General features: G+C 41.3%; 1 protein-coding gene across 2 annotated transcripts in view; it reads right to left on the bottom strand.

Moving 5' to 3' along the window:
- plxna4 (plexin A4) overlaps positions 1–20,536 on the bottom strand; it is a 211,609-nt gene extending 191,073 nt beyond the window's left edge. For both annotated transcript variants that reach the window (XR_013845451.1, XM_080050959.1), the window contains exon 1: positions 20,147–20,536. The gene's annotated coding sequence lies outside the window, so the exon portion shown is untranslated. The remainder of the gene's footprint in view (positions 1–20,146) is intronic.
- Between the last annotated feature and the right edge of the window lie 3,001 nt (positions 20,537–23,537).

Genomic DNA, 23,537 nt, shown 5'->3' with positions numbered 1-23,537 from the left:
TCTAAATTTCCCAGACTACTTTATTCAACAGTAATTATTAATAGAAAAAGAGATAGACAGAAAGCAGGGGAGATGAATGGAGACTTAGACAAAAAAAGAATGGTGTGAGACATAAAGGGAGAGGCTGTTTTACCACCTGCACATCCACCTATTATCATTGAGTAGAAACACTACTGCACTCAAACAGAGCCGACATCCAAAACAAACAAAACATTGAAAAGAAAGGCTCCCAGTTGTCACCTTTCAATTTTTTTTTTATATATTTTAAGCTTAAAACACAAAGAATTTTGAAATGAAAAAAAGTACATCTCATCAGTGGTGGCACACTGCAATGGCAGCGTCTGCCACATGAATCTGTTGGTGAAATGCAATTATCCTCCCTGACGGGGGGCATGCTCGTTTAGTTGCTGTTTGCCTTTGCCTGCTGATGATCAAGCACCATTAATTAAAGCTTGCTTTGGCTCTGAGGATTTATACATCAGACACACACGCTCACACACACAGACACACCATTCTAACACATAGTTTATCTTCATCCAGTTGCGTACCATTAGTACATGCCTGTTCCCTCGCCTGCTCTTATAAATCCTATTTAAATCAGGTGTGATCCTGGTGCTAGATTACAAAGTGATGACGTGAGAGTGCGCAAATTATGGCATAATGCTAAAATCATGTATAATTGCTTTGAGGACAAAATTGTTAATCCACTTTAAAAATAATAATATTCATGCTTGGTTTGACTGATGGGGCTTAAACAAAATGGTAAATATACTTGGGAAAATGTGTTGCATCTACAAACTAGCCAGAGCAAACGCAGCAGATCAGATGCATGAGGAAAAGGGGGCTGTAAGTTCTGTGACCCCAAGTCTGCAGTTGCCTGCTCTGGGTAGCTGCCAGATTTGGTTAACTTTAGTCAAATATCACACTAGGGCTGCAACTAACGATTATTTTGATAATCGATTAATCTGTCGATTATTTTCTCGATTAATCGATTATTAATCGATTAGTGTTTTGGTCCGTAAAATGTCAGAAAATGGTGAAAAATGTTGATAAATTTTCCAAAGCTCATGTTGACGTCCTCAAATGTATTGTTATGTCCAAAACACACAGATATTTCAGTTTACATTCATAATAGGATATAAGAAACCAGAAAATATTCACATTTGAGAAGCTGAAATCAGAGAATTTGGAAATATTTTATTAAAAAATTACTTGAAACGATTAATCGATTATCAAAATAGTTGGCGATTATTTTAGTAATCGATTAATAATCGATTCGTCGATTAATCGTTGCAGCTCTATATCACACACACACACACACACACACACACACACACACACACACACACACACACACACACACACACACACACACACACACACACACACACACACACACACACACACACACACACACACACACACACACACACACACACACACACACACACATCAAAGAGTGCTAATGAATTCATAATTAGCACTACACTCATTTTCCCAAAATACATTTCCAGTATAGTTGGAACTGTGGGCAAAAACAGCCCTGTGTGAGACTGCTTCTGTGTTTGACTCCATCTGTGAGACTAAAAACTCTTTAATAAATAGAAGTAATTGGGATCCTTGTGTTTTCCTCTTTCTTTTCTGTGTTCTTAAACGCCGTGAGCAGCAAGCTGAGATGAATCACATGATAACTGGTTAACTGCAGCCTAAAAGGGAGACATGAACTGCATTTACATATATAAATGTGGGACTTCACCAATTATATGAGGAGAAGAGAGAAGAGGAGAGGAGAGATTGGCTACACTCCTCCCAAGATGGATAAAATGTATTCCCTCCATCCTAAAGCAGATGCGGTTTTAGAGCCACACATTTAGTCTGTCCGTGTCCGTCTTAAACCTGGCTCAACATTTCAGACAAGACACAAACAGAGTTATGTTCAACAGATCAACAGCTACATATTGCCCAGTTTCAGACAAAGTGTTTTGATTCTGCAAAGCTAACTTCAGGGACAACAGTATTAGGCAAAGCTATGATGGATATATCGGAGCCATCTTGCTTTGGCAAAACAAAGTGTAATGGAGAGCTGAGACCAGACATGACAATTGGAGGAGACACAACAAAAGCCACAACAAAATAATCTCTTTTCACTTTTAGTCTGACAGTTTTGCTTCATACCCCAGTAAATTCTTGAACATAAATGCCTCCCCTCCGTCAAAGTCTTCGGTAAACAGCTTAACTTCTCAGTGTAAAAAAGAATAACTATCACATTCATAAAAACACTATTAGTCAAATGGGATTAGGAGATTATGAGTGAGTAACTACACATAATCCTTTATATTTTTAAAAGGGAGAAAAATGATTTTACACACTTATCAAAGGTAATCTGTCACAGGCTGAAATTAGATGACTTAATGACGGTTGCTACTTGCTAGTCATGTTAGGAGTTGATCAGCAAGTATTAGTATTGGCGCAGGACTGGAAGTAAGTGAGAAAAGTAAAAGAGTGGAGGAGCCAGACAGGGACAGAAAAGAAGACAGAGAGGTAGACTAAGAAAAAGGAAAACAAAAACAAGTAGACAGAGTTGAGTGTCCCGGATCTGTGGATGAAAAAAAAATGTCCACCCAGTCCCCTCCCCTGCTGAGCTGAGGCATTGATAAGAGGAATAGGCATCACTCTGCAACACAGCCACACACTGGGACTGGAGGAAAAAACACAGTGTCCCTGCACTCACTCAGCATAATCACAATCACAATCACACACACACACACACACACACACACACACACACACACACACACACACACACACACACACACACACACACACACACACACACACACACACACACACACACACACACACACACACACACACACACACACACACACACACACACACACACACACACACACACACACACACACACACACACACACTTATCCAGAACACTACACAGCAAGACACACACTCCAACTTGACACTTCTGAATAAAATACACTCAAACACAGCAAGCATAAAAAGCAAGAATGCCCCCCACCCCACTCACACACGCACGCACGCACACACACACGCACACTGGCATCGTACCTTGGCACAACTACAGTGCATTATGCCCCTGGCAAAAATACTGGCAAAAATTTAACTAGAGCAAAGTAAACTGAGGTTTTTTTTCAGCTTGCTGGTGACTAGGGGAAAAGGCAGGCCCCTGTTACCCAAGTATGCTGCTGAGAAGAGGGAACCACAACAACAACACAACACATATAATATAGTGTGTCTGCCTGCAGGAATGAGAGTATTAGCGAGGGACAGAGCACAGGAGGATTTGCTACTCATTGTTACGAGTCTGACAACCAGAACAAACCCATATTCTCCCCCACACAATCTAAATATAATACTGGATAGTATAGATATGAATGTACAATTCTCTATATGAAGGACTAACTAAAATAAAAGCTCAAATCAAACATGCATGTACAGTAAGTATGACAGTAAGTATGTTTATTCCATGTAATATAGGTCGTTACCCTTTGAATTGTAATCTCACTCAATCTTGATTAAATGTGTCTGCTGCACTTTTGTTTCCTAATCCACATACATTTTCACTTGGTGGGTATTTGTAAAAAAAGGTAAAAGTATTCTAATCTGCCAAAGCTTACAATTATTACTTTTGGGGGCAGCTACAAGCCTTTTTAATGGCAAACATTAACACCCAAATCAATGTGGATGAATTCCATTCTTAAAGCACAGCTCTATCATTCACACACACAAACCTGTAAATAGACAAAAATTTAAATAATGATGGCACAATCAGGTCTAACATGCCAATCAGGCTAAGCTAACCCCTGCTGATACACCAAACAGATGGCACACTCGTCCCTCTCAGGATGGCAGCAGCAGAAAGAAAAAAAGAAAAAAGGACAGAGAGGATGGAGGGAGAAGGCGGAGTGTCCTTGGTTACATCAAGACGTGGATTAGCAACATGGATTACTGTCACCAGATACCCTGTCTACATCGGGGTTAGGAGGTCTAATCCCCAACAGAGCTGTTTATTATAAAGAAAGTCTTAGGATTGTATTGTCATCTGGGTATATCACATTAGAAATGAGAGGAAACCAACTGAGAGACCAGTGTAGTATATCATGACAGTGTTTACAATATATTGCTTGATTTTAAAATATTCTATTTGACATGTTTCCTTCAGTCTAATCTGAGTTTTGTTCATAGACTGACACTAGTCAGCTTTTACATTCAAGCAACACATTCATCAAACTGAATGACAATCCTGCAAAGCCCCACATGGTTGAGGTGTGTGAATGGTTGTTCAAAATGTTTACAAAGAGAAAAAACAGACCAAAGTCATTGGTATATTTCTCAAAAAGCAACCACTGTGAGCTTGTGTTTTTCTGAAAACACTGCCTTAAGTTCTAATGTAATGCGTTTGGCTTGACCTCCATCAAACACACAGGAATGGTTTGCTTGTGGAAAGCCAGTGAGGGATGATTGTGGACCTTGGTTGGACATTTCCCCATGTAACATCCTCCTCAGTCACCGGGTAAGGCGACTAGGGACTCAATGTGTTTCCAAAGTAACATGATTGACCACACTGTCACACTACAATGACTTTAGTTGGAGTTAGTGGCAAAAGAAGAGGGCAGAAATGCAGTGGAAAAACTACAGTATGTGTCCTGAAAAGATACTTTATGAATGAAGCAAAGACAGGCATATAGTGGATCACTGTCCAAGTAAAATGTAAGTGTGGCTCATATTTTCTTGCTTTATTGCTAGCTTGCTGTCTATGCTATCTGTGCCTTCCCTCTTCGTGAGGGAGTCAGAGCCTTACAAGGTCTAGGCAAAGATCCAAATGGACAAACCCTCTGGGGAGCTCTATCACTTTTTGACACTTTCTTTCTCTTTTACCATATCACATCAGAGACTTACTAACACTCCTTAAAATAAAAGGTTCATACAAGCACATTTTTTATAAAAACCCACTCAGATTCAGGCCCCTGCACAGATATAATATCCCTAGTTGGGAAACTACACTGCAAAGAGAGTAGGGAATGACAGAGTCCTTGAGGGAGTACAACACTCCAGCAGTCCTCAGTTCCAAAGTAAGGTCACTCAAACACACACACATACACACTTTGCTCGGGCTGGGGCTTTGTGCAGTGGATGCTGATGCTGGCTGAGATTGGCGGTGTGCTATCATCAGTGCCGATCAAGAGGCTCTAATGTCATTAGGAGGACTGTTAAAGAGTCCACTGGCCTGCTATCAGCGCCTCGCTGCCATTGGGTTAGCCCGTGGCTGACTTCCTGAATGGGAGGGGCCTGTTTGCCTGAGACAAACCACACAGCAGTGACCAGAGAGGAGCATTTACAGGGTGAACTTAATGAAGCTCTGGATTCAATTAGGATTAGGAGTCCCAACAAAGAAACACAAGCAACTCATCAGTGAGCATTAAAGACTGTAATTACATTTATCATGTTAAGAAAATGATCATGAACGAGCATTATCTGGACTTAATAATTATTTATATAAAATGCAAAATAACAAACCAATACACATTTTAAAACTAAAACATTGTAACACAGTTAAGCCAATGACCATTACTGCACACTTAATATTGATACCCTTTGACAACCAGTGACTATTTGGAACAATCACATTCTGATTGAGGGGTTCCAAAAGACTTGATAATTATAATGTGAGGAGGATGGTAAGAGTAGAGTAAGATGCACACAACACATAGTGTGTTAACGAAGAAGATATCCTCTCAATCATCCTTCTGAACTGCCCCCAGTTATAACTATGTTGTGCCACAGAAGCTCGTTTCGGAATCAAAAAGGCGGAGATATTTTACTGTAATTACTATAAATGCAGCCAAGAATGGTTCTTAAATGGTGTTGCTAGGCACTGTCTGACAGCTGCTTACATAGAACAAATTCAAAGCCTCTAGCCTTCTCTCCTGTTCCATTTCTCTCTCTCCCAATTCCCTTATTCCCCAAACTAACAGGCAGACAGGAATGCAGGGCCGTGTAGACAAATCAGCTCTTGCTTCCATCGGCTGCCGATTGGCACAATCTTAAGTCCCAACACGTCCTCATCCTTTTTCTCCGTCCACCCATCCATTCTTAAATCCCTGTACCTCTGAGAGCTACATTTCTATCTGTCTCTCTATCTGTGTGCCTCTTTTCCTCCCTTGTCCCTTCTTTTCCGTCTCATCTCTGGTTCCCCATATCCTATTTTCCTCTCGACACAGTCATTAATTATGAGTCTAACTTTGCTTGGGGCTGGAATGAGTCTGGATATTTTGCTGCAGTATGAGAAACACGTCAAAATGGTGAGCGTTGTGTATTTGTGTGTATGCCTGTGTGTTAGTGAAAAAGACAGCAATTGCTTTGTTGGTATTTTACCTTCAAGGTAGGATTGTACTGCGCTGCTGTAACAATCATTATGGAAGCACAAACTCTTCCAACCTGGCATCCACACTAGGGATGTAACAATATACCGCAAAACGGTCGTTCGCGATATGAAAAGGCCACGAATGTCAACCGTAAGTTTTTTCTTGTTATACCGCGTCACGGTATTGAGGCGAGCATGCATGGTAAATGCGCTCCGTCATTGTGGAGAGTCTGGTAAGCAACGTTGTCATAAACGTAGCACTCAATCTAACACTGTATGGGCCACACCAACATTGGAAACCAAACAATAACACATTGACACAACATCTTATCACTGAAACATGACTTCTAACTTTAAACTGAACAGTCACGTCTCACGTGGGCCGTTGTTTACACTAGCGCGTGCAGCTTCACAACATTGAGTCACGTAGCAGCAGAGAAGAGAGAGAAAGAGAAAAGGGAGAGATAGAGAAAAAGATCGACTAGCTTACCAGACTGAAGAGAAAGTTGCTCGCGGGTCAATTATATCATTATGAATCCAGGCGAACGTGAGGAAATGAGATTATAAAAAAAAAAAAAAAAAAAAAAAAAAAATAGAACAGAATAGAATAGAATCCACCGCCACCGCGCGTTAAATCCCCGGTAAAGTCGGCGAACTTCCGTGAAAGGCAGATGAAGGAAATAAGTCCAAAGATCCTTGATATATTCATCACAACTTCACGTGAACTCAGCAGACAGTAGCTAACAGCATGTTGCGCAATACTATGGAATCCCTACTATGTCAAACTTAGGTGACACTACTTTGGTCAAATGAAGGTGACGTTGCGAAAGTGTGAGGAAGGGAGGGGGAGAGGAGTGCACTGCAAAAACATTGATTTTGAGACTGCAATTTAAGTTAATAACAAATAAAAATCATAAATAAATATTTTACAGAGTTAATTGTGCTTGTCATAATGTAGGCCTAATAAGGTAAAAGCATGGCTTGCAAAAATAGAGTTGATAAGCAAATAAAACATAAATAAATGGGGAAATTATCACACTATTTAAATAATTTTTATTTTATACATACTTTTACAGTTACAGACAAGTGACTAAATTAAGTTTAGATTTAAAATTCCTATTTCAGTTTGAAAAATATAGATGTAAAGCTTCTTTAAAAACAACAGTAGAGAAGCAGTGTCTTTGTTTTGGTGATAAGTTGTTTAAATCTCTCAGAAATCTCTTCTTCATATTAAGATATAAAAAATTTGAATTATTCTTGCGTTTATGTTTTATTTAAATCAGCGGTACAACATTTCATTTGAGGGGGTAGAAATGAATTCCGCGCTTAATATCGTATCGTGATATCGTGATATCAATTGCAATATCGTATCGTATCGTATCGTACCCAAAATTTCATATCGTTACATCCCTAATCCACACACATACAAAGAGACACGGTGTGACCTCTGAAGGTTGGATCTTTATGCTGACCGGCTCACTGAGTTGTTGTGAGTCTTGATTTTCAGCAGGCAACAACATCCTTTAATCTCTTTCACATTAGCTCTTCACTCTTCCACTTGTGTCTTTCTCCCCCTTTCCCTGCCTCTTTCGCTCAGCAACCTCCAAGCATGTCAATGACGTTGAAGCAGCTAATGCATCAGGAATCATTCAGAACACCTTATTTTGCACACAGCACACTTTAGGTCTCCAATAATAATAAATGAATGGCATGTTGAAACTAAAAGGTTCTGTAACGTGTCTTCCCTGATTTTAGACTCTCACTTTCTCTGGGTGACTGTCCTAAAACAAGGCTACAAGAGGTATAGGAAAAATAACTTTACTATGACATGGGACACCGGTGCTGTTTCATGATATGCCAAATGTCAGCTGTGGAAAAGTCCTTTGGTCAGTGATACTGGCAGACAATAAACTCCAACACACACACACACACACACACACACACACACACACACACACACACACACACACACACACACACACACACACACACACACACACACACACACACACACACACACACACACACACACACACACACACACACACACACACACACACACACACACACACACACACACACACACACACACACACACACACACACACAAACTCAGAGCCTACGGGAAGAGTTGGATATCTGCTGTCCAGGTTGAGACAAGCCCAGAGACAACTTGTGTCTTGAGGGAAAACACATGCAAATGTTCACCATAACATCTGAATACCCTTAGATCTCTAAACCACTGGCATCAGGAAAAAAAAAATTTTGAAAAGAAAATGTGTATGGCTGGTTTTTCAAACAACACAGCCAGCACAACTGTCAAATAACCAAAACAATTATTTCTAATTTGTTTAGCTAAAAAATGAACTGTTAAAACTAAGATTCCAGGACGGCTGTATCGTTGCCATGCCATTGACTTGGCGACTACTCAAAGTAGTCCCTTTTCTAAGGACTAAACATAACAATTTCCGCTCTTCAAAATTGCCACATGTGAATTGATCATTACATCAACCATGTATGAGTCACACACAGTTTTGCCAAATAAACCTTGCCCCCATTAACAATCCAGTTATACTTAATCATTCAGTCCTCTCCCAGACATGAAGACATTGATAACACTGTCTGAATGTTGTTTATTTTGAAACTGGTTTACAGCTTGGCTCCACCAGAAAAAGGAAAAAAAAAACATATCCACACGCCAAAAAAAACTGCTTCTTAAGCATTGGGGTAAATCACGTTTTCTGGCTGAATGGCTGTAAACAGGATCAGACCTGCCCCAGTTCGACATGACAACTGAAGCCGTTTTATCACAGACCATTGACGACACGAGGAGTTGTATGACTTTTGTTCTTATAATTCTGTATCTCTATCCATTTCTGTGTGTTTCTGCATACTGAATACTTTTACAGTGACCTTCCTGTCTCCACCGTCTTCCTCCATTACAGTTGCTGAAAAGAGCTAAAGCAGACTTGACCTCTGAGATTAACTGCTGAGACTGGAAAGCTTGATCGTTTAGAAGGCTTTGTGCTGATTACAATCAAACGGTTAAACTGCTGTTTTCATTTTTCTCTGATGTCTACCCTGTTTCTGCACTTTTTTTTCTTTGTCTATCAGGTAAGCATCGCTCATTGAATATGTGAATAGTATGTGAGGTGTGCAAGTGTGCAACCAAATGTGCGTGTTAATAAGTACGCTGTTATGTGCAGTATAAAAGACAAGAAATAAACAATTGGAGAAAAACAGTTCTATTAATCTATTTTATCCCATTCTATCACAAACAGGAACATACACACAGGAGAAACATGCACATCTGTGAGCGCATGGATTACAGCTTTCCCCTTATAATCCATAGTGATGATGAGGAAGAGTCTTAAAGTTCTCAGCTCCTGCTTTACTACGCAGAGCTGGAATGAGGTCAGTCGACCAGCCCGTTGTGCCCTTTTGAAAGCTATTATTTGCCTCTGTTTCTCTTATTCTGTTTAACTGCCTGTTGGAATTGGTAAACTCTAGTAATCCAATAAGCCAGATCACTAATACGATTTAAATAATACAAAAAGCACATGAAATTCAGGGAGAAATAGAAATACTTCATCAAGGAATCAAAAGTAATTGGTCATACCCAAAAATCATCTTGTCTTTTCATTTATAATTGGTGTTGAGGAGGTAAAAAAATAATAAAGGACACCAATAAAATACAATGCTATACAATACAAAAATAGCAAAAACCTCCAGCCTGACACATGATCAGTAAGTGGAAACAACACATCAGTTGACTATATCAGAGGACAACAGAACACTGAATAGGATTTTACTGGAGTTCTTCTCACCAAGAATGCTTTTACAAGCGGTGTGAGCAGCTACTATCATTTCAGCCACTGTAAGTCACTGTCATACTGTCATACACTGTACAACAATGGCATCTCCCGTGTACCTGGGACTCCATCTTAACGTTGCAGCCGCCTCAATTAGAAAGAAAAATATGACCTTACTTCCACATCTACTTTTAGAAACAGTGTATGTCATAATTTGTCATCCAGTGTATATGACCTAAGCATAGGCCATGTGGGATAGAGGAGGGGGTGGAGGAGACTGTGGGACATGCTAGTGAAGACAGAATGTCTACACCTGCAGAGACTTGCAGCGCTGCAGTAATGACCTCAGAAATCTGAAAAATGAGCAGTTTGACAGCATGTGTCAAAAGTGCCCTTCGAGCCACTGAGAGAAATCACTTTTTTTTTTAACACATTCAGCAAATGGTGCAAATAACTATTGGCTGAGAAAGAGCAAAGACAGTGAGAGGGGGAATAAAAAGCTGCCACGGCCAATGAGCAGAAGTGGAGAATTGGATGTCTCATTTCCCTAAAAGGTTGATTGAGTCGCAGCTTTCACACAGCGCTGAGAAAGTTGAATAACACTATTGTCATTAGGATGAGAAATGATTGTAATTAAATAATGTTTAGCTTGGGGAGAAGGCTAAATATCACATTTCTACACTCCATTCCAATCATCTCTCACACAAAACTAATGTAAAAAAACATTTCATTCCTTTTTCTTCTGCTCAGTGTAATGAGGAAAGCATGCATAAACTACTCAAACTAATACTGGCATGAAGCCATAATAGATCATTTCCAGTAAATATCAATAATCATAGTGAGTTGTCGACTTTGGGTTTGTTAAAGAAATGTTGACGATGTTCATATTTAATCAGTGAGTCAAATGATGCATCATGGGAATTATTCATGCGGCACACACATGTTGAGGTGAATTTAAACTCAAATGCTGCTAAATTACAAAAAAAAGTGTAGACTGGAAACTCAATGGAGATCATGTCCTTGAATTATTAACAAGTGTATACTGTAAATACAGAAGCAAAATCTGAAAGATATGCTGCAATGATCATAAAAAATAATTTCTTTATTACTAAATCATCTGTTTAACTAAGATTAGTTAAGAAGACTCCATGAGTGAGCTCAAGTCTTTATTACTATACATCTAGTCTGCACCATATGACACAAATACAGTGTGCTGCATAAGTGCACTTAACACAAAACAAACATTAAAATCATTGGTGCTGTTCACAGTCAATTATAATTATTTGCTGGGTGGAAACTAATTATATTCCAAAAGCAATTAAATATGTGGGTAATGGAAAATGGCCATAAATCTGCACCACAGCAGGCCTAATGTCAGCAGCATCATACTTGGACTGTAATGTCCTGGGGCACAAAGAGGCCTCAGAGAGGAGGAGAGCAAGAGAAGTCTAGTGGGACGAGGGCCATGATTAAATGCTTCACAGACTCATAAACCCATTCTGTCATTGTTCAGGGAAGATGCTATACAGACTCATTCACACTTTCTACCCATTCCACACATGCACATTACAAGCCACAGGCAGTGTTGCAGCATCACAGAAACAAAATGTACACTGCTACAGCCTCTGTATGGCCTTCTACAAACATACTACAAACTGCCCACAGCAGAAATATGGTGTAACAGAGCTTTCAACAGGTGTGGAAGAAGTTGTGTCCCTGTGGACAGTTTAGCTAAATTGAAATGATATAGGTTATGTGGATACAAGCTCCCAGAGTCTTGTCAATAGACGATATACAGTACTTAGCATCACTCAGGATCAAAAGTTGCTGTAACAGCAGTTAACTATGCAGTACATTTGAACTTTTTAGTTATGTAGACAAAACACTGGGTATTATAGGCCCTTCAGGCATACAGGATGACAACTAGCATACATTTGTAAGGTTTGAAATAATTTACAAGGAAAACATCCTTGAACATAAACTGGGACTATGTGTGTGAGCCACTTCACAAACTCAGCGGTGGGTAAACTGAGGTCAGGCAGGTTTACACTCCATTACATGCCTTTCCACAACTCTCTCTCTCTCTCTCTCTCTCTCTCTCCTATTTGTCCCCTCTCAAACTTCTCCTCTTCCCTCAAAGCCTATGGCATAAACACATCAGACAGGCTTCCTGGGCAGCCATCGTGAGAGGATGCAAATTGTTATCCAGCGGTTTTTTACCCCTCCTCTCCTTTCGTCTCTCAGCAGTTGGTCATAGCCATTTTTCATACTTTGATTATTTTCTGAAAGCTTTACCTCATCGCATTGCTTCTCTCTGGGACATGGAGAAAAACCTCTTACCCACAGCGACTTACACATGGACAAACATACTCACACACACACACACCACCATATAACTATCTGCTTGGCAGATTTGCCGGTGGGCCCATAACAACCCAATCAAAGCTTGGCTGGAGGGACTGCCGTGACAATGCAGAACGGATGGACACAAAGGATGGGGAGGATGGAGGGAGGGATGAAAACGCCTGTCAGAACTTGCGCTTTCTCCACGGTTACGTTTGTAGACTCAGAGAGAGACCAGTTGGCCTTTTTGTGAGCCAACAGAGAAAACAGAGTCAAAGAAGCTTGAACGCTTGATGCAACACAACAAAGTGTCTCACCTTTCCTCTCCTAGCCTGTCATCTGGGGATTTGAGTAGTGCTGATGTCTATAGCAACCCCCAGTGCTGCGTGGGAGGGGGCAGGAGACGTGTGCTCACAGTATAGAAAGCCCTGGTTTAAACACCTAGGAAGACTGTGTCCACATAGATAGATACTTGTCAACAACTTGTTCCTGCAGATTTGTTGTATTTGAATTCAAAAGCAAAGTAGCTAATCATTTCAGCATTAGCCATTTATCAATCAAAAGAGTTGGTTCCACTTTCTTTTTTTCCACTTTAAAATCTTCCTTTCTTCTGTTGCTCGGGGAAGTACCAGTCCAAAATAAACAAAACACTACAAACACTCCATCCGTCACTGTTCCCAAATGAAGCAGACGTTCAGTGGCAGAGTAAGTCAAGACAAGCTAACATTTATGGTAATCAGTGCTGCTGAGAATGTCAAAATGTATTGACGCCTTTCTGTCATGTAAACAAAATGTTAATGGTGAATCTTCTGAGTCCAGTTACTGTCATATGAAAAGGTCAAAAGGCCCATCACACAGTATCAACCTTTTATGTCTTGTAGTGCCTCCTGCTGTTGTCCACGGCAAGCAAAGCAGCAAGGACAATTTCTGTGGAGGGGTTCTCAGTTGACAAATCATGTTGCCATAGGAACACTGTGAGTTGTGTGGGTGGCAGGTAAGAATGGTGTGTGTGTCACTATAGTGCGAAGATTTAATAGGTCTTCCCCTTATGCTGAGCAGGAATGCAAGCTTGAGGAGGCAGTTGGCTTTCAGTGTTCAATTTATATGATTCTCAGTCAATCTCCACTACAAGGAAGGCAGTGAGACAGGATGACACCAATCAAACATATGTGTCAGAGATACGGGATGATATCATGAGTGAGTAAACGCACTGTGCAGATTAACCTTAAGGTTGATGATTCAACAGTTTGGGTAGAGGGAGGGAGAGAGAGAGAGAGAGACATCAAGTGATCGAGTGTTTTACTGGGTACGTCGCAAAACTTTTACTTTCCAATGTAGTCACCCTCTTCCTGGCAAGTTTAATCACACCATACAAAAATCAATAGCCGTCAGTGATGAAAGTCCCAGGCTTAACCAGAATAACAAATGAAACACAGTTTTTTTTCTTTCCAGGAGAGCAACACATTTCTCCACAGCACTTGGAGACAGTTGGGTTCTGGCTAAGAGTCAATCATTGCATTCGCGCAGACACAAGCCATTCCAAATCCCATCAACAGAAGAGAGAAAAAAAGTACTCAAGAAAAGACAAAATCCCAAACTCAAAAGGGAGTAACACACACAGAGAGAAGAATAACAAGAAAACCCAGTGTAAGCCTTGTTAAATCTCTCTGTAACATCCCCAACAGTATGCTGCTAGACTATGATATGTCCTGAAGGGAGGAGGGAGACAGGAGAAGGTGGAGTGATGTAGGGAGGGTATTAGAGTAAAGTAGAGCCCCCCCCCCCCCCCCCCCCAACCCCGACCGCCTTCTGGCTACAGCACGGCAGGCGTCCTCCCTGAGCCCGCTGTTTCACAATTACTGTGGTAACACTGCATACTGATGCCCCCTGACACCACTGACACTCAAAGCAGACAGGAAGTGACTGTGGTGAGTGGTGAGACCTATCATTTACCATCATCTCAACATAGGGTCCCCTCCAGCGGGAACAATATTATACTGGGAAAATATAGTAAACAAACATGGTGATCACATTCTCTGTATATTTTACTCTCAGCACTACTCAATAGGGCCATTCTTACTGGAGCCTGAAAGAAAATTGTCAATCATAGCAACCCAATACTTTAGTATGGACAAACTATTTCAAATAACAGCAAAAATACAGTCATTTTGCACAGCTATTTTAGTATTGCTAAAACAAATTCACAGCAAACCTTTCAACCCAATAAAAAGCTTTGTGCATGCGTCTAACTCTTAAAAGGTAGAGTCAGTGATTCTGGAGGACACTTGTTGGCAAAATAACTTTGTCAACATCACTTAATATCTCATTGCAATCTGCTACCTTTAACATGAAAGAATGCATTAAGGTTTGTAGAACAGGATCTGCTTGAACAAAGTGCTGATAAATGACAAGCCATTAAAGCAAAAAGTTCAGATGTTGGTTGTAGGCTACATGATAAACATTGAGAATACTGAGATGTACTATCTGATTGGGATGAATGAAACGCTGTGTGTGCTTGCATGCATCCTTAAGCATGCATGCCTCTGCTACTTTGCGATAGAAAGGATGAAAACAGAATTAAGGGCCTAATCCTTTGCGTGGACTTAAGGCGTCGGGCGCAGGAGCAAATGAGAGAGAGCGTGAGGGTACACACAAATCATGCCCTAAGACCGTCTGCAAATGTTCTCATTATTTCATGCATCTGAAACAAAACTAATTTACTGCTCGTCATGCTCGGCTTGGCACACACAAACATAGGAGCCAATATGCACAGCGTGTCACCTGCCGCGGCTGCATCAAAGACAGCCGTTTATATATCAGACCCACAGCTCCATATGAATCATAGAGGCCTGCAAGAAACGGCTAATATGTTGTGTTCTTATCAGAAGGATCAGTCTGGCAAAACCCTGATATATTGCTGGTGCCTTTTTCCACATCTATCCGATTCCAGATCTTTAAACAGCAACATCCCATGTCTCCTCCTCACTTTATATGTTGCCTCATAGGTCATACCAATGTCACAACAGTCAGTCTCTTGCCCCAAACCCCCCCCCCCCCCCCCCCCACACACACACACACACAAACACACACCGATAAAGTTATGTGCTTGGCAGCTTTGAATGAGGCAGAAAGATATGGGACGAGAGAGCTGGAGGCAGAGAGAGAGAGGGAGACGGATTGGGAAAAAAAAGATGAAAGGAAGCATGGCTGGAGGGGGAAAATGAAATTGGTGCAACTGTGATATAGTAGCATGTACATGTATTGGGCTCCATTATGACAGCCTAATAGGACTCTGGCAGCCAAGATGAAAAAAGAAGTTCTGAACAGCAGGATATGAGCGCACACACACACACACGCACACACACACACACACACACACACATACACACACACACACACACGCATCTTCTCTGTAGGAGTCACACATATATGCTGAGTAAACTATTCAGAGGAAAACAAAGGTTCTCATTAAATTGGATGCTGAGACGTGTATTGATTTCTCCCTATAGAATTCACAACGCCTATTGTTGGAAGATCCTCACTTCAGATTTTCTGCTGTCATTGCTGCGGCACACATCAATATGCACAGCTCTGTAGTGCATTACCAAAGGGTTAATTACATACTTGTAAGCAATTACTCTCTTAATGCAGCATAGAATACGCCCACCAAATTTGAAATTTAGATCAAAACCACCAAACTGTCAGTCAATGATACAATCTTTCTAATATGGTGTCAACTAAAACATAACAGACTTGGGATCTTACATGTAGATCGCACACCAAGCTTGAAGTCTACTCAAGAGGTCAAATCCAGACTAGATATCAAAGACAGAAGATTCATTTGGAAAGTAAAAGGTCTAAACCTGTAACTAAACCAGTTGTACTAAAAAGTGTTAACGCTCTCATCTACAAATTTCATTTATCTGTGGTAGCTAAAAACAAAAAGGAGGAAAAGAACCTCCCAAAGATTTATACACACAATGTTACATATTCTCCTGCAGACATTGTTGAAAAACCATGTGTCCCACTGTCCAAAAATATGGGCGACAGATTATAGTGGGAAGAACAGTTGGTGAAACGGAAATACAATTTGCAATTTTCTCTGTGGTGGTGTGTGGGATGGGACAGGAAGGGTGTCTGCTTGGACACCAGCCTGCGTCTGGTGGTCCTGTCACAGCCCATACGAAAGAGTGTGTGTGTGTGTGTGTGTGTGTGTGTGTGTGTGTTTGTGTGTGTGTGTGTGTGAGAGCGAGATCAAGTGAGGAAGAGAGCAACAGAAAAAGAACGAGAACAAACAGAGAGCTCCATTCAAGTCCAATCCACAGACGCATCATTCAGTCTGACATGATGATACATCTGTGACCAGGGTGAATACGAATGTATAGGGCCTCGCCAGGCCAGTCACAGACGCATCATTCACACCCGCACGCGCACACACACACACACACACACACACACACACACACACACACACACACACACACACACACACACACACACACACACACACACACACACACACACACACACACACACACACACACACACACACACACACACACACACACACACACACACACACACACACACACACACACACACACACACGTCTGCTGAGTCTTGCCCTAAACTGCTACCAGGCATTTACATCAACAGGGAGAGTCTCTCGAAGATTCCCCATTCCTACTCATTCACAGTTTCTCCCTTGACATGAACACACTGCAGGGATTTTCTATGGAGATTATTCTTCTCAGCGCACCGCTTCTAAAATGTAAGGAACGGCTTTACTGCCAAGGTTGGAGTGAGAGTTTATCCATTAGTAGGCAATAATATTGACAGGGCCGTGCTCTCCGGGTCCAAACTCCAGCCTTGTAGCCGTAACATTGGCCGACAGACAGCGGGTACTATGTCAATGTGAGGTGCTTACAGGCCGATAAAGGCTGCTGTTCCAATTCCTATAGGCAGGCCTTGATGGACAGCATGCAGAGAGGGAGGGAGGGAGAGAGGGAAGGAGAGAGGGAGGGAGGGAGGGAGACGGAGTAGTGCCAAGTGCTCTCTCAGCCTACCAGAGTTTAGGACTGAACTGGAATTTGGTGAAAGGACAAGGAGTCAAGACACGGATGAGATAGGATTATCAAACTGCTCAAGGACTTAAATGTTTTCCCCGTGAGACCTTGACAGCAGCAGAACACACGCACCCACTCAACCTCTAAGCACACAAATAGAATCATCCAGAAGTGAGTTTGGGGAACTTTGCACTTTGCCCTGACTGAGCTACTCTCCTCTACCTCATAATTGCAAGCCACACATAGCAGCTAATAGACCACACAACAACCAGCAGTATCTAATGTTTGATTGTCAAGTTTTTTTTCCAGCTGTCCATCAAGGGACCGTCATGATTCTGCACCACCCAAATGACATCACATATTCTATGGAAAAAAAGCCTTTATAATGTCCCAAGTAAAATGTGTTATACATTATATATGCATATTGTATTAGTAATCTGATAAACACACCACACATGTTACTGTGCAGATGAAATAAAATCAAAAGCTAAATATAAGAGATCAATCTATCCACAGCACCAGCCTGTAAGGCCACACTGCCCCTCTTGGTTGTTTCAGGATATAGCCTCGTCCCTTTAGCCACGCTCTGTTGACTTTGCACTAAACACATGTGTAGACAAGCCTTTTATTCAAACTGTTAGATATGTAAAACCCACATAGCCCTACTCCAAATGTATGTCCACAGTGCTTTCAAGATAGCTGTGCAACCACAGAAATATAACATTAAGCAGTTAAACCAAAGAGAGTTTGGAGGGGCCACACTGAATTGATGCATTGAGTGTGGAGTGCAGGTGGATAGAGCGGCTCACTGCTGCACTAGAGATGTGTGTTTTGCATAGGCTGGAGCAGCTGCTTTCTGTGCATGAGGTGCAAGAGAGAGGAGGGGGAGAGAGACAGAGTAGAAAGTCGCATTTGGAATCAAGGACCTACATCAAGTTACATGGATGAGAATACAGCTTGACACAACCTGCACTGTTTCTCCCCTTGCTGCAATGTCTAAAAGGGACAATTAAACGTGTGTACAACTACAATAAAGGCAAAACAAATAAGTGATTTTAGAACAGTGTCAACCGTAATGCTAAAATTGCTCTCAGTAGGTTATGTCACTTAATATTCTGAAACCATAATTTACAGCAAACACAACAGCTGAGTGGGAAATCTGCTCAATACAAAAGGACTTGAATGACATATCAAGCAAAACAAATATTCATATAATGTTAATCCATTATCAGGGGATAAGAACAAGTTTAACCTCTATTACACCAAGCTGCATGTTACCCCAGATAATCATATAGTAAAACCATTTATCCAAATAAATTATAAATCGTAATATAAAGTCACACTAAACTCAGTAGCCCACAGCAGAGTGAGTCCCTGTAGAGATATTACCGCACGTTTCTGTTAGCTTATCCCTACAGTCAAGCCCTTCGGTCAAGTTCAAAATCTTTGGAGAGAGGAGACTGGCATAGCCTATCGCCTCCTGGAAGCCACACAGGGAGAAACGCGCATGTGAAATGATTTTTTGTATCACATGCGTTTTCAGAGAATTACAAGAAGACTTGTGTGACAAAGCGAAAGTCTAAACAATGATAACTGTGCGGCAACATTTTGTGAGTTCTAAAATAGTCATATTCCGATAAAAAAAAATGTTTAAAAGGGAGAAATAGGCCTTCGAGAAATCCATAGGGATTGTGGAACGCTGAATACTATAAAGAGCCCGTTTAAGTTCTGCATAGCCTACCATTCTCGGATAGTTTTGGGCTAGATAATTTGACTTCCTATGTGGATCCCATAAAGATGCACGACGTGCTCAAAAACGGAACGGATTAAAGAACTTTCCTAAAAAACAACCACGCTGGATTCATCATTCCAAATCGCAATATTGTCCCGTCGACCTTTCAATTTAAACATGGCAGGGAAATACAGCTGCTAAGCATTCGAACACAACCATGTGTAGTAGAATACCGGATAGTTCTGTCCATGTCCATCATTATCCCAACTGCAGTCCATGCGTCTACACGCCACTAAATGCTCATCTTGTGCACTGGGTTAAATCCCCATAGGCACTGCGTAAATTCGACGCTGAATCAAAGACACACAATTCAGGTTTTTTTAACCTTCAGAGTTTAACGCTGCATGAGGAACAAGCGTAATTTGGACATTTGGCTCTCTCTGGCTTACGGTGGATGAAGGGCAGAAACATGATACTACGCGCCAAACGATGGGAATCCAGTCAAGATAAGGTCCCAAGTTGAAAGATGGCAGGTCATGTCCTGCAATTCTCCCCGGTGCTACTTATATAGACTATGATCCAAAAAGGGACAGGTTGGGCATGAAACCCACCCGATCGCTGGAGTATGCAGAACAGGCTTGGCGCAGCTAGAACAGGTGCAACACGCCTCCGTCACCTGGCTGGTGCAGTGGCAGCCTCACACCCAAAACCTGGCGAAATGGCACCAGGGCACCCTAGATACAGCCCTGGCTGTGTGAAGTGACGCCGTGAGAGAAGCCTCTTTCCTTACCTGTAATCTATGCAGAGATCACTTCAGAGCCGCAGCCGCATCGACACTGCGGATAGCACGTCCAGTGAAATCCCCAACTCCTCTGACTCCCCCCAAAAAATTAGCAAAATGCTTGGAATAATGTTATATCCTGGTCAAACGACTTGTCCTCTTTAAATCCCCGGTAGAAGTGTAGTTAGAAGGCGATTCCTGCACGGGAAAAAAGAAATAGCAGCAGACTTCCAGCAGCATCCCCAATCAGCAGGACCCTACAACACTGCTCTGAGCGCTCTTAAGACCGGGAGCTGCACTTCTCATTCCCCGCCGAGGACGCACTTGGTATGCCGTTGGAAAAGCCGCTGCGCCGTATGTGATACCGCAGGAGGCTGTGCTTGTGTGCGTGCGTGTAGGCTATGTGTGCGTGTAGAGAGCGTGTGTGTCTAGATGTGACTCAGTGCGGTGCTCCTGCTCAACTGAGGTGCTGAGGGTGCTGCGGCGGAGTGCGGAAGGAAGAGAGGGAGTGCGGGAGGGACAGGCGGAGAGAGAGAAAGAGAGACGATCAGTGCAGAGGAGTTTGCAGCTTCGCCAGAGGATCTTGAGGGAAGGACCGAGTAGGGCCATACGACGCTTCGCCCCTTGCATGAAGCGACTGTTTTTAACAACGTGCCCGCAGAAACATCTCGGGTTAGGGTTTGTGTGGTTTCAAGTCCCGGGCAAATATCCTCAGCACTAGCCTACACACAACAACAAACTATTTATGATCCAATTTCGTTTAAAGACGGCGACAAAGTGGCAGCTGAAGTGAGAGACAATTGCACTCTTGTCCAATGCACTTCCACTTTGATTTTTAGTGTCAGCATCTGTAGGCAATACACAATCCCGAGGGACACTATAAGGAAGAAATAAAAAAGTTGACTCAGGTTTTAGAGTGTGACCCTTTATGTTTCACATAATAAAATATGAATATGCCAGAGGAGTATTAAAAAAAATCGCTTTGTTAAAATGGAAGTTTATGCAAGGTTTACGTAATGCATCCATCCCGTTGAGAATGGGATTTGGCAATGCCGAAGGGGAATTTACACAAATGCTCTATGCCGGGGTCGCGAAATGATCAGATCATGGGATTTGAATATCTAATCGCGGGATCATTTAAAGATAGAGATTTGGCAACAGAGCAACACAATTACGACACTTGCATAGTTGTAGGGGATTAGAATCTGCATTTTTGTTCTTTGATGATCTTTTAACATGCTTCCGGAGTGTATCCCCCGCCCCCCACCCTTTACATCTGCAGCAATTAATATTCTAAAAGGCCTAATTATGTAATCATGTCTTTAACAACATAGGCTACGCAGTGTGGGGGCACGGGAATTATGTCATTTTCATCAAATCGGATATTAAGACTCCTTATCTTCATACAAAGACAATTCAAAACAGATCCATCAATACCGACTCAATATTGCACACACAATATTGAGTCAATGTTGAGGTTTCCTTCCATCGCATGAGATAACTTCTGCTGACCTATCATATAGGCCTATGATATATTGGTATTTCAAACCAATAAAGACATGATAGAAGCATTAATGCGATGGAATAAAATCAAATAAAAAAGATGAACATGCACCCTCTGACCAATGACCATTTATCCTTAATCCCCGTAGAGATGAAATATATGTGTGTGTGTGTGTGTGTGTGTGTGTGTGTGTGTGTGTGTGTGTGTGTGTGTGTGTGTGTGTGTGTGTGTGTGTGTGTGTGTGTGTGTGTGTGTGTAGCTTCCTCTAGCTCCCTTCCATGTTTCCCACCTTCTCTCTCTCTCTCTCTCCCTCTCTCTCTCCCTCTCCCTCCCTGCTCTCACGTCCAAAGCAAGGGTTTCCTCGCTTTGAAACACTGCATCAGAGCCCCACCTACAGGCCAGAACAACTTTGCATGCCACTGACAGTGACAAACCGAGGCAAAGTGTCACACTGTGTCTGCAGTGCTCAATGTGGAATGATGGATGGATGGATAAAAAGGTAGAACAATGTTATGCTACAATGTTGCACAACTGTAACCTTTTTTTTTGCTAGGTAGCCTTCTCCACTCTGTTAAATTTACCAATGTCTCATAAAACAATAAAAGGTGGGAACTATAAACACTTGTATGCAAGCGACATGAAAAAGGCAACTTAAATGTTACTCATATAAATAAAATAGGACTTAAGTTAAAATGCTATAGGCCTCATAGTGAATCAATTATTGCATGTAGGCCTAATAAAAAATGTGTACAATTCCAGAATAATAATGTGGAATAATTCCTATAATGAAATTGGCAATATGGAATTTACCACGGTGTATTATAAAGCTTATTAAGAAACATACTTAGTATGGTATAGGCATAACCCCAAGTAGCCTTATTAAAATAATGTAAACATGTAATGTGTAGGCCTATAGTAGCTATGGTTACACAAATATCACAGAAAGGTCAAGCCAGATAAATGCTGCAATAGCCTAAAGTGACCTGCTGCCTCAGTGTATTCATGCTAGTAATACAAATATATATATATATGTGCCTATGGGAGACCTACTGTAAAGGTCATAATGAATGACGATAGGCTTTGTAACACTATTACAGGAATACCAGACGTTTACAGGAAGCCACTGGTTTCTAGGTTGGGAGAATGACCAAAAGGTCTGAAGTGGAAAGTTCAAAATGTAGGCGTGTAACGCCATTATAGCCTATACCAGTTTTCATATAGGCTAAACTAACCATGAAAAAAATGGCGGTGAAGTAGCAAAAAAAAAGTATAGGCTGGCTAACCATGGACAGGAAAACCAACAACAGAAACATTTTAACGAACTTTACTTACCGCGAATATTTTCAACAGCTGTCTGTCAAATAAGTAAATTCCAGCAGCATTAAAATAAATATTTTGCTCCATTTTAAACTCGAGGAAACGCGTAAAAGTAAACAGGTAACAGTTGAAAACAACGAGGGAACATCAGAGCATTGATTAGCGCGTGCAGGAGTCACGTGACTGCAATCTCGCTCACCTGTGCATGTTTTTTTTTTTTTTTGCCTTCATGAATAAAAACTCATTTCTGAAGCTACTGCGAAATAATTACACACTGCACTATTATCACATCGTTACTTGTGATCACACAATAATATGTGGAGGAACATTTTATACAATATACACTAATGTATTAATGAGCCTGCAGGCATACGTTTATTTAATTATTAAAAAGCAATGGAAAATTGCATAGGCTACTCTTTGTAGTAGACCTATATTCATAGTTGACTACTTGGTAGGTTTAATCCACACATCATTGCGGCTGTGATGGCTATTAATGTCTTAAATGTTACATCAATTGGAGGAATTAATACATGGCTATCTGTATAAGTTGCCCTATTTTTTAACTTAAAGTCCTCT

This window comes from Ammodytes marinus, assembly GCF_949987685.1.
Source record: "Ammodytes marinus genome assembly, chromosome: 22".
In the NCBI taxonomy this organism is placed as follows: domain Eukaryota; kingdom Metazoa; phylum Chordata; class Actinopteri; order Uranoscopiformes; family Ammodytidae; genus Ammodytes; species Ammodytes marinus.
Note: the sequence above shows the minus strand (reverse complement) of the source record. Positions and strands in the feature narration are given on the sequence as shown.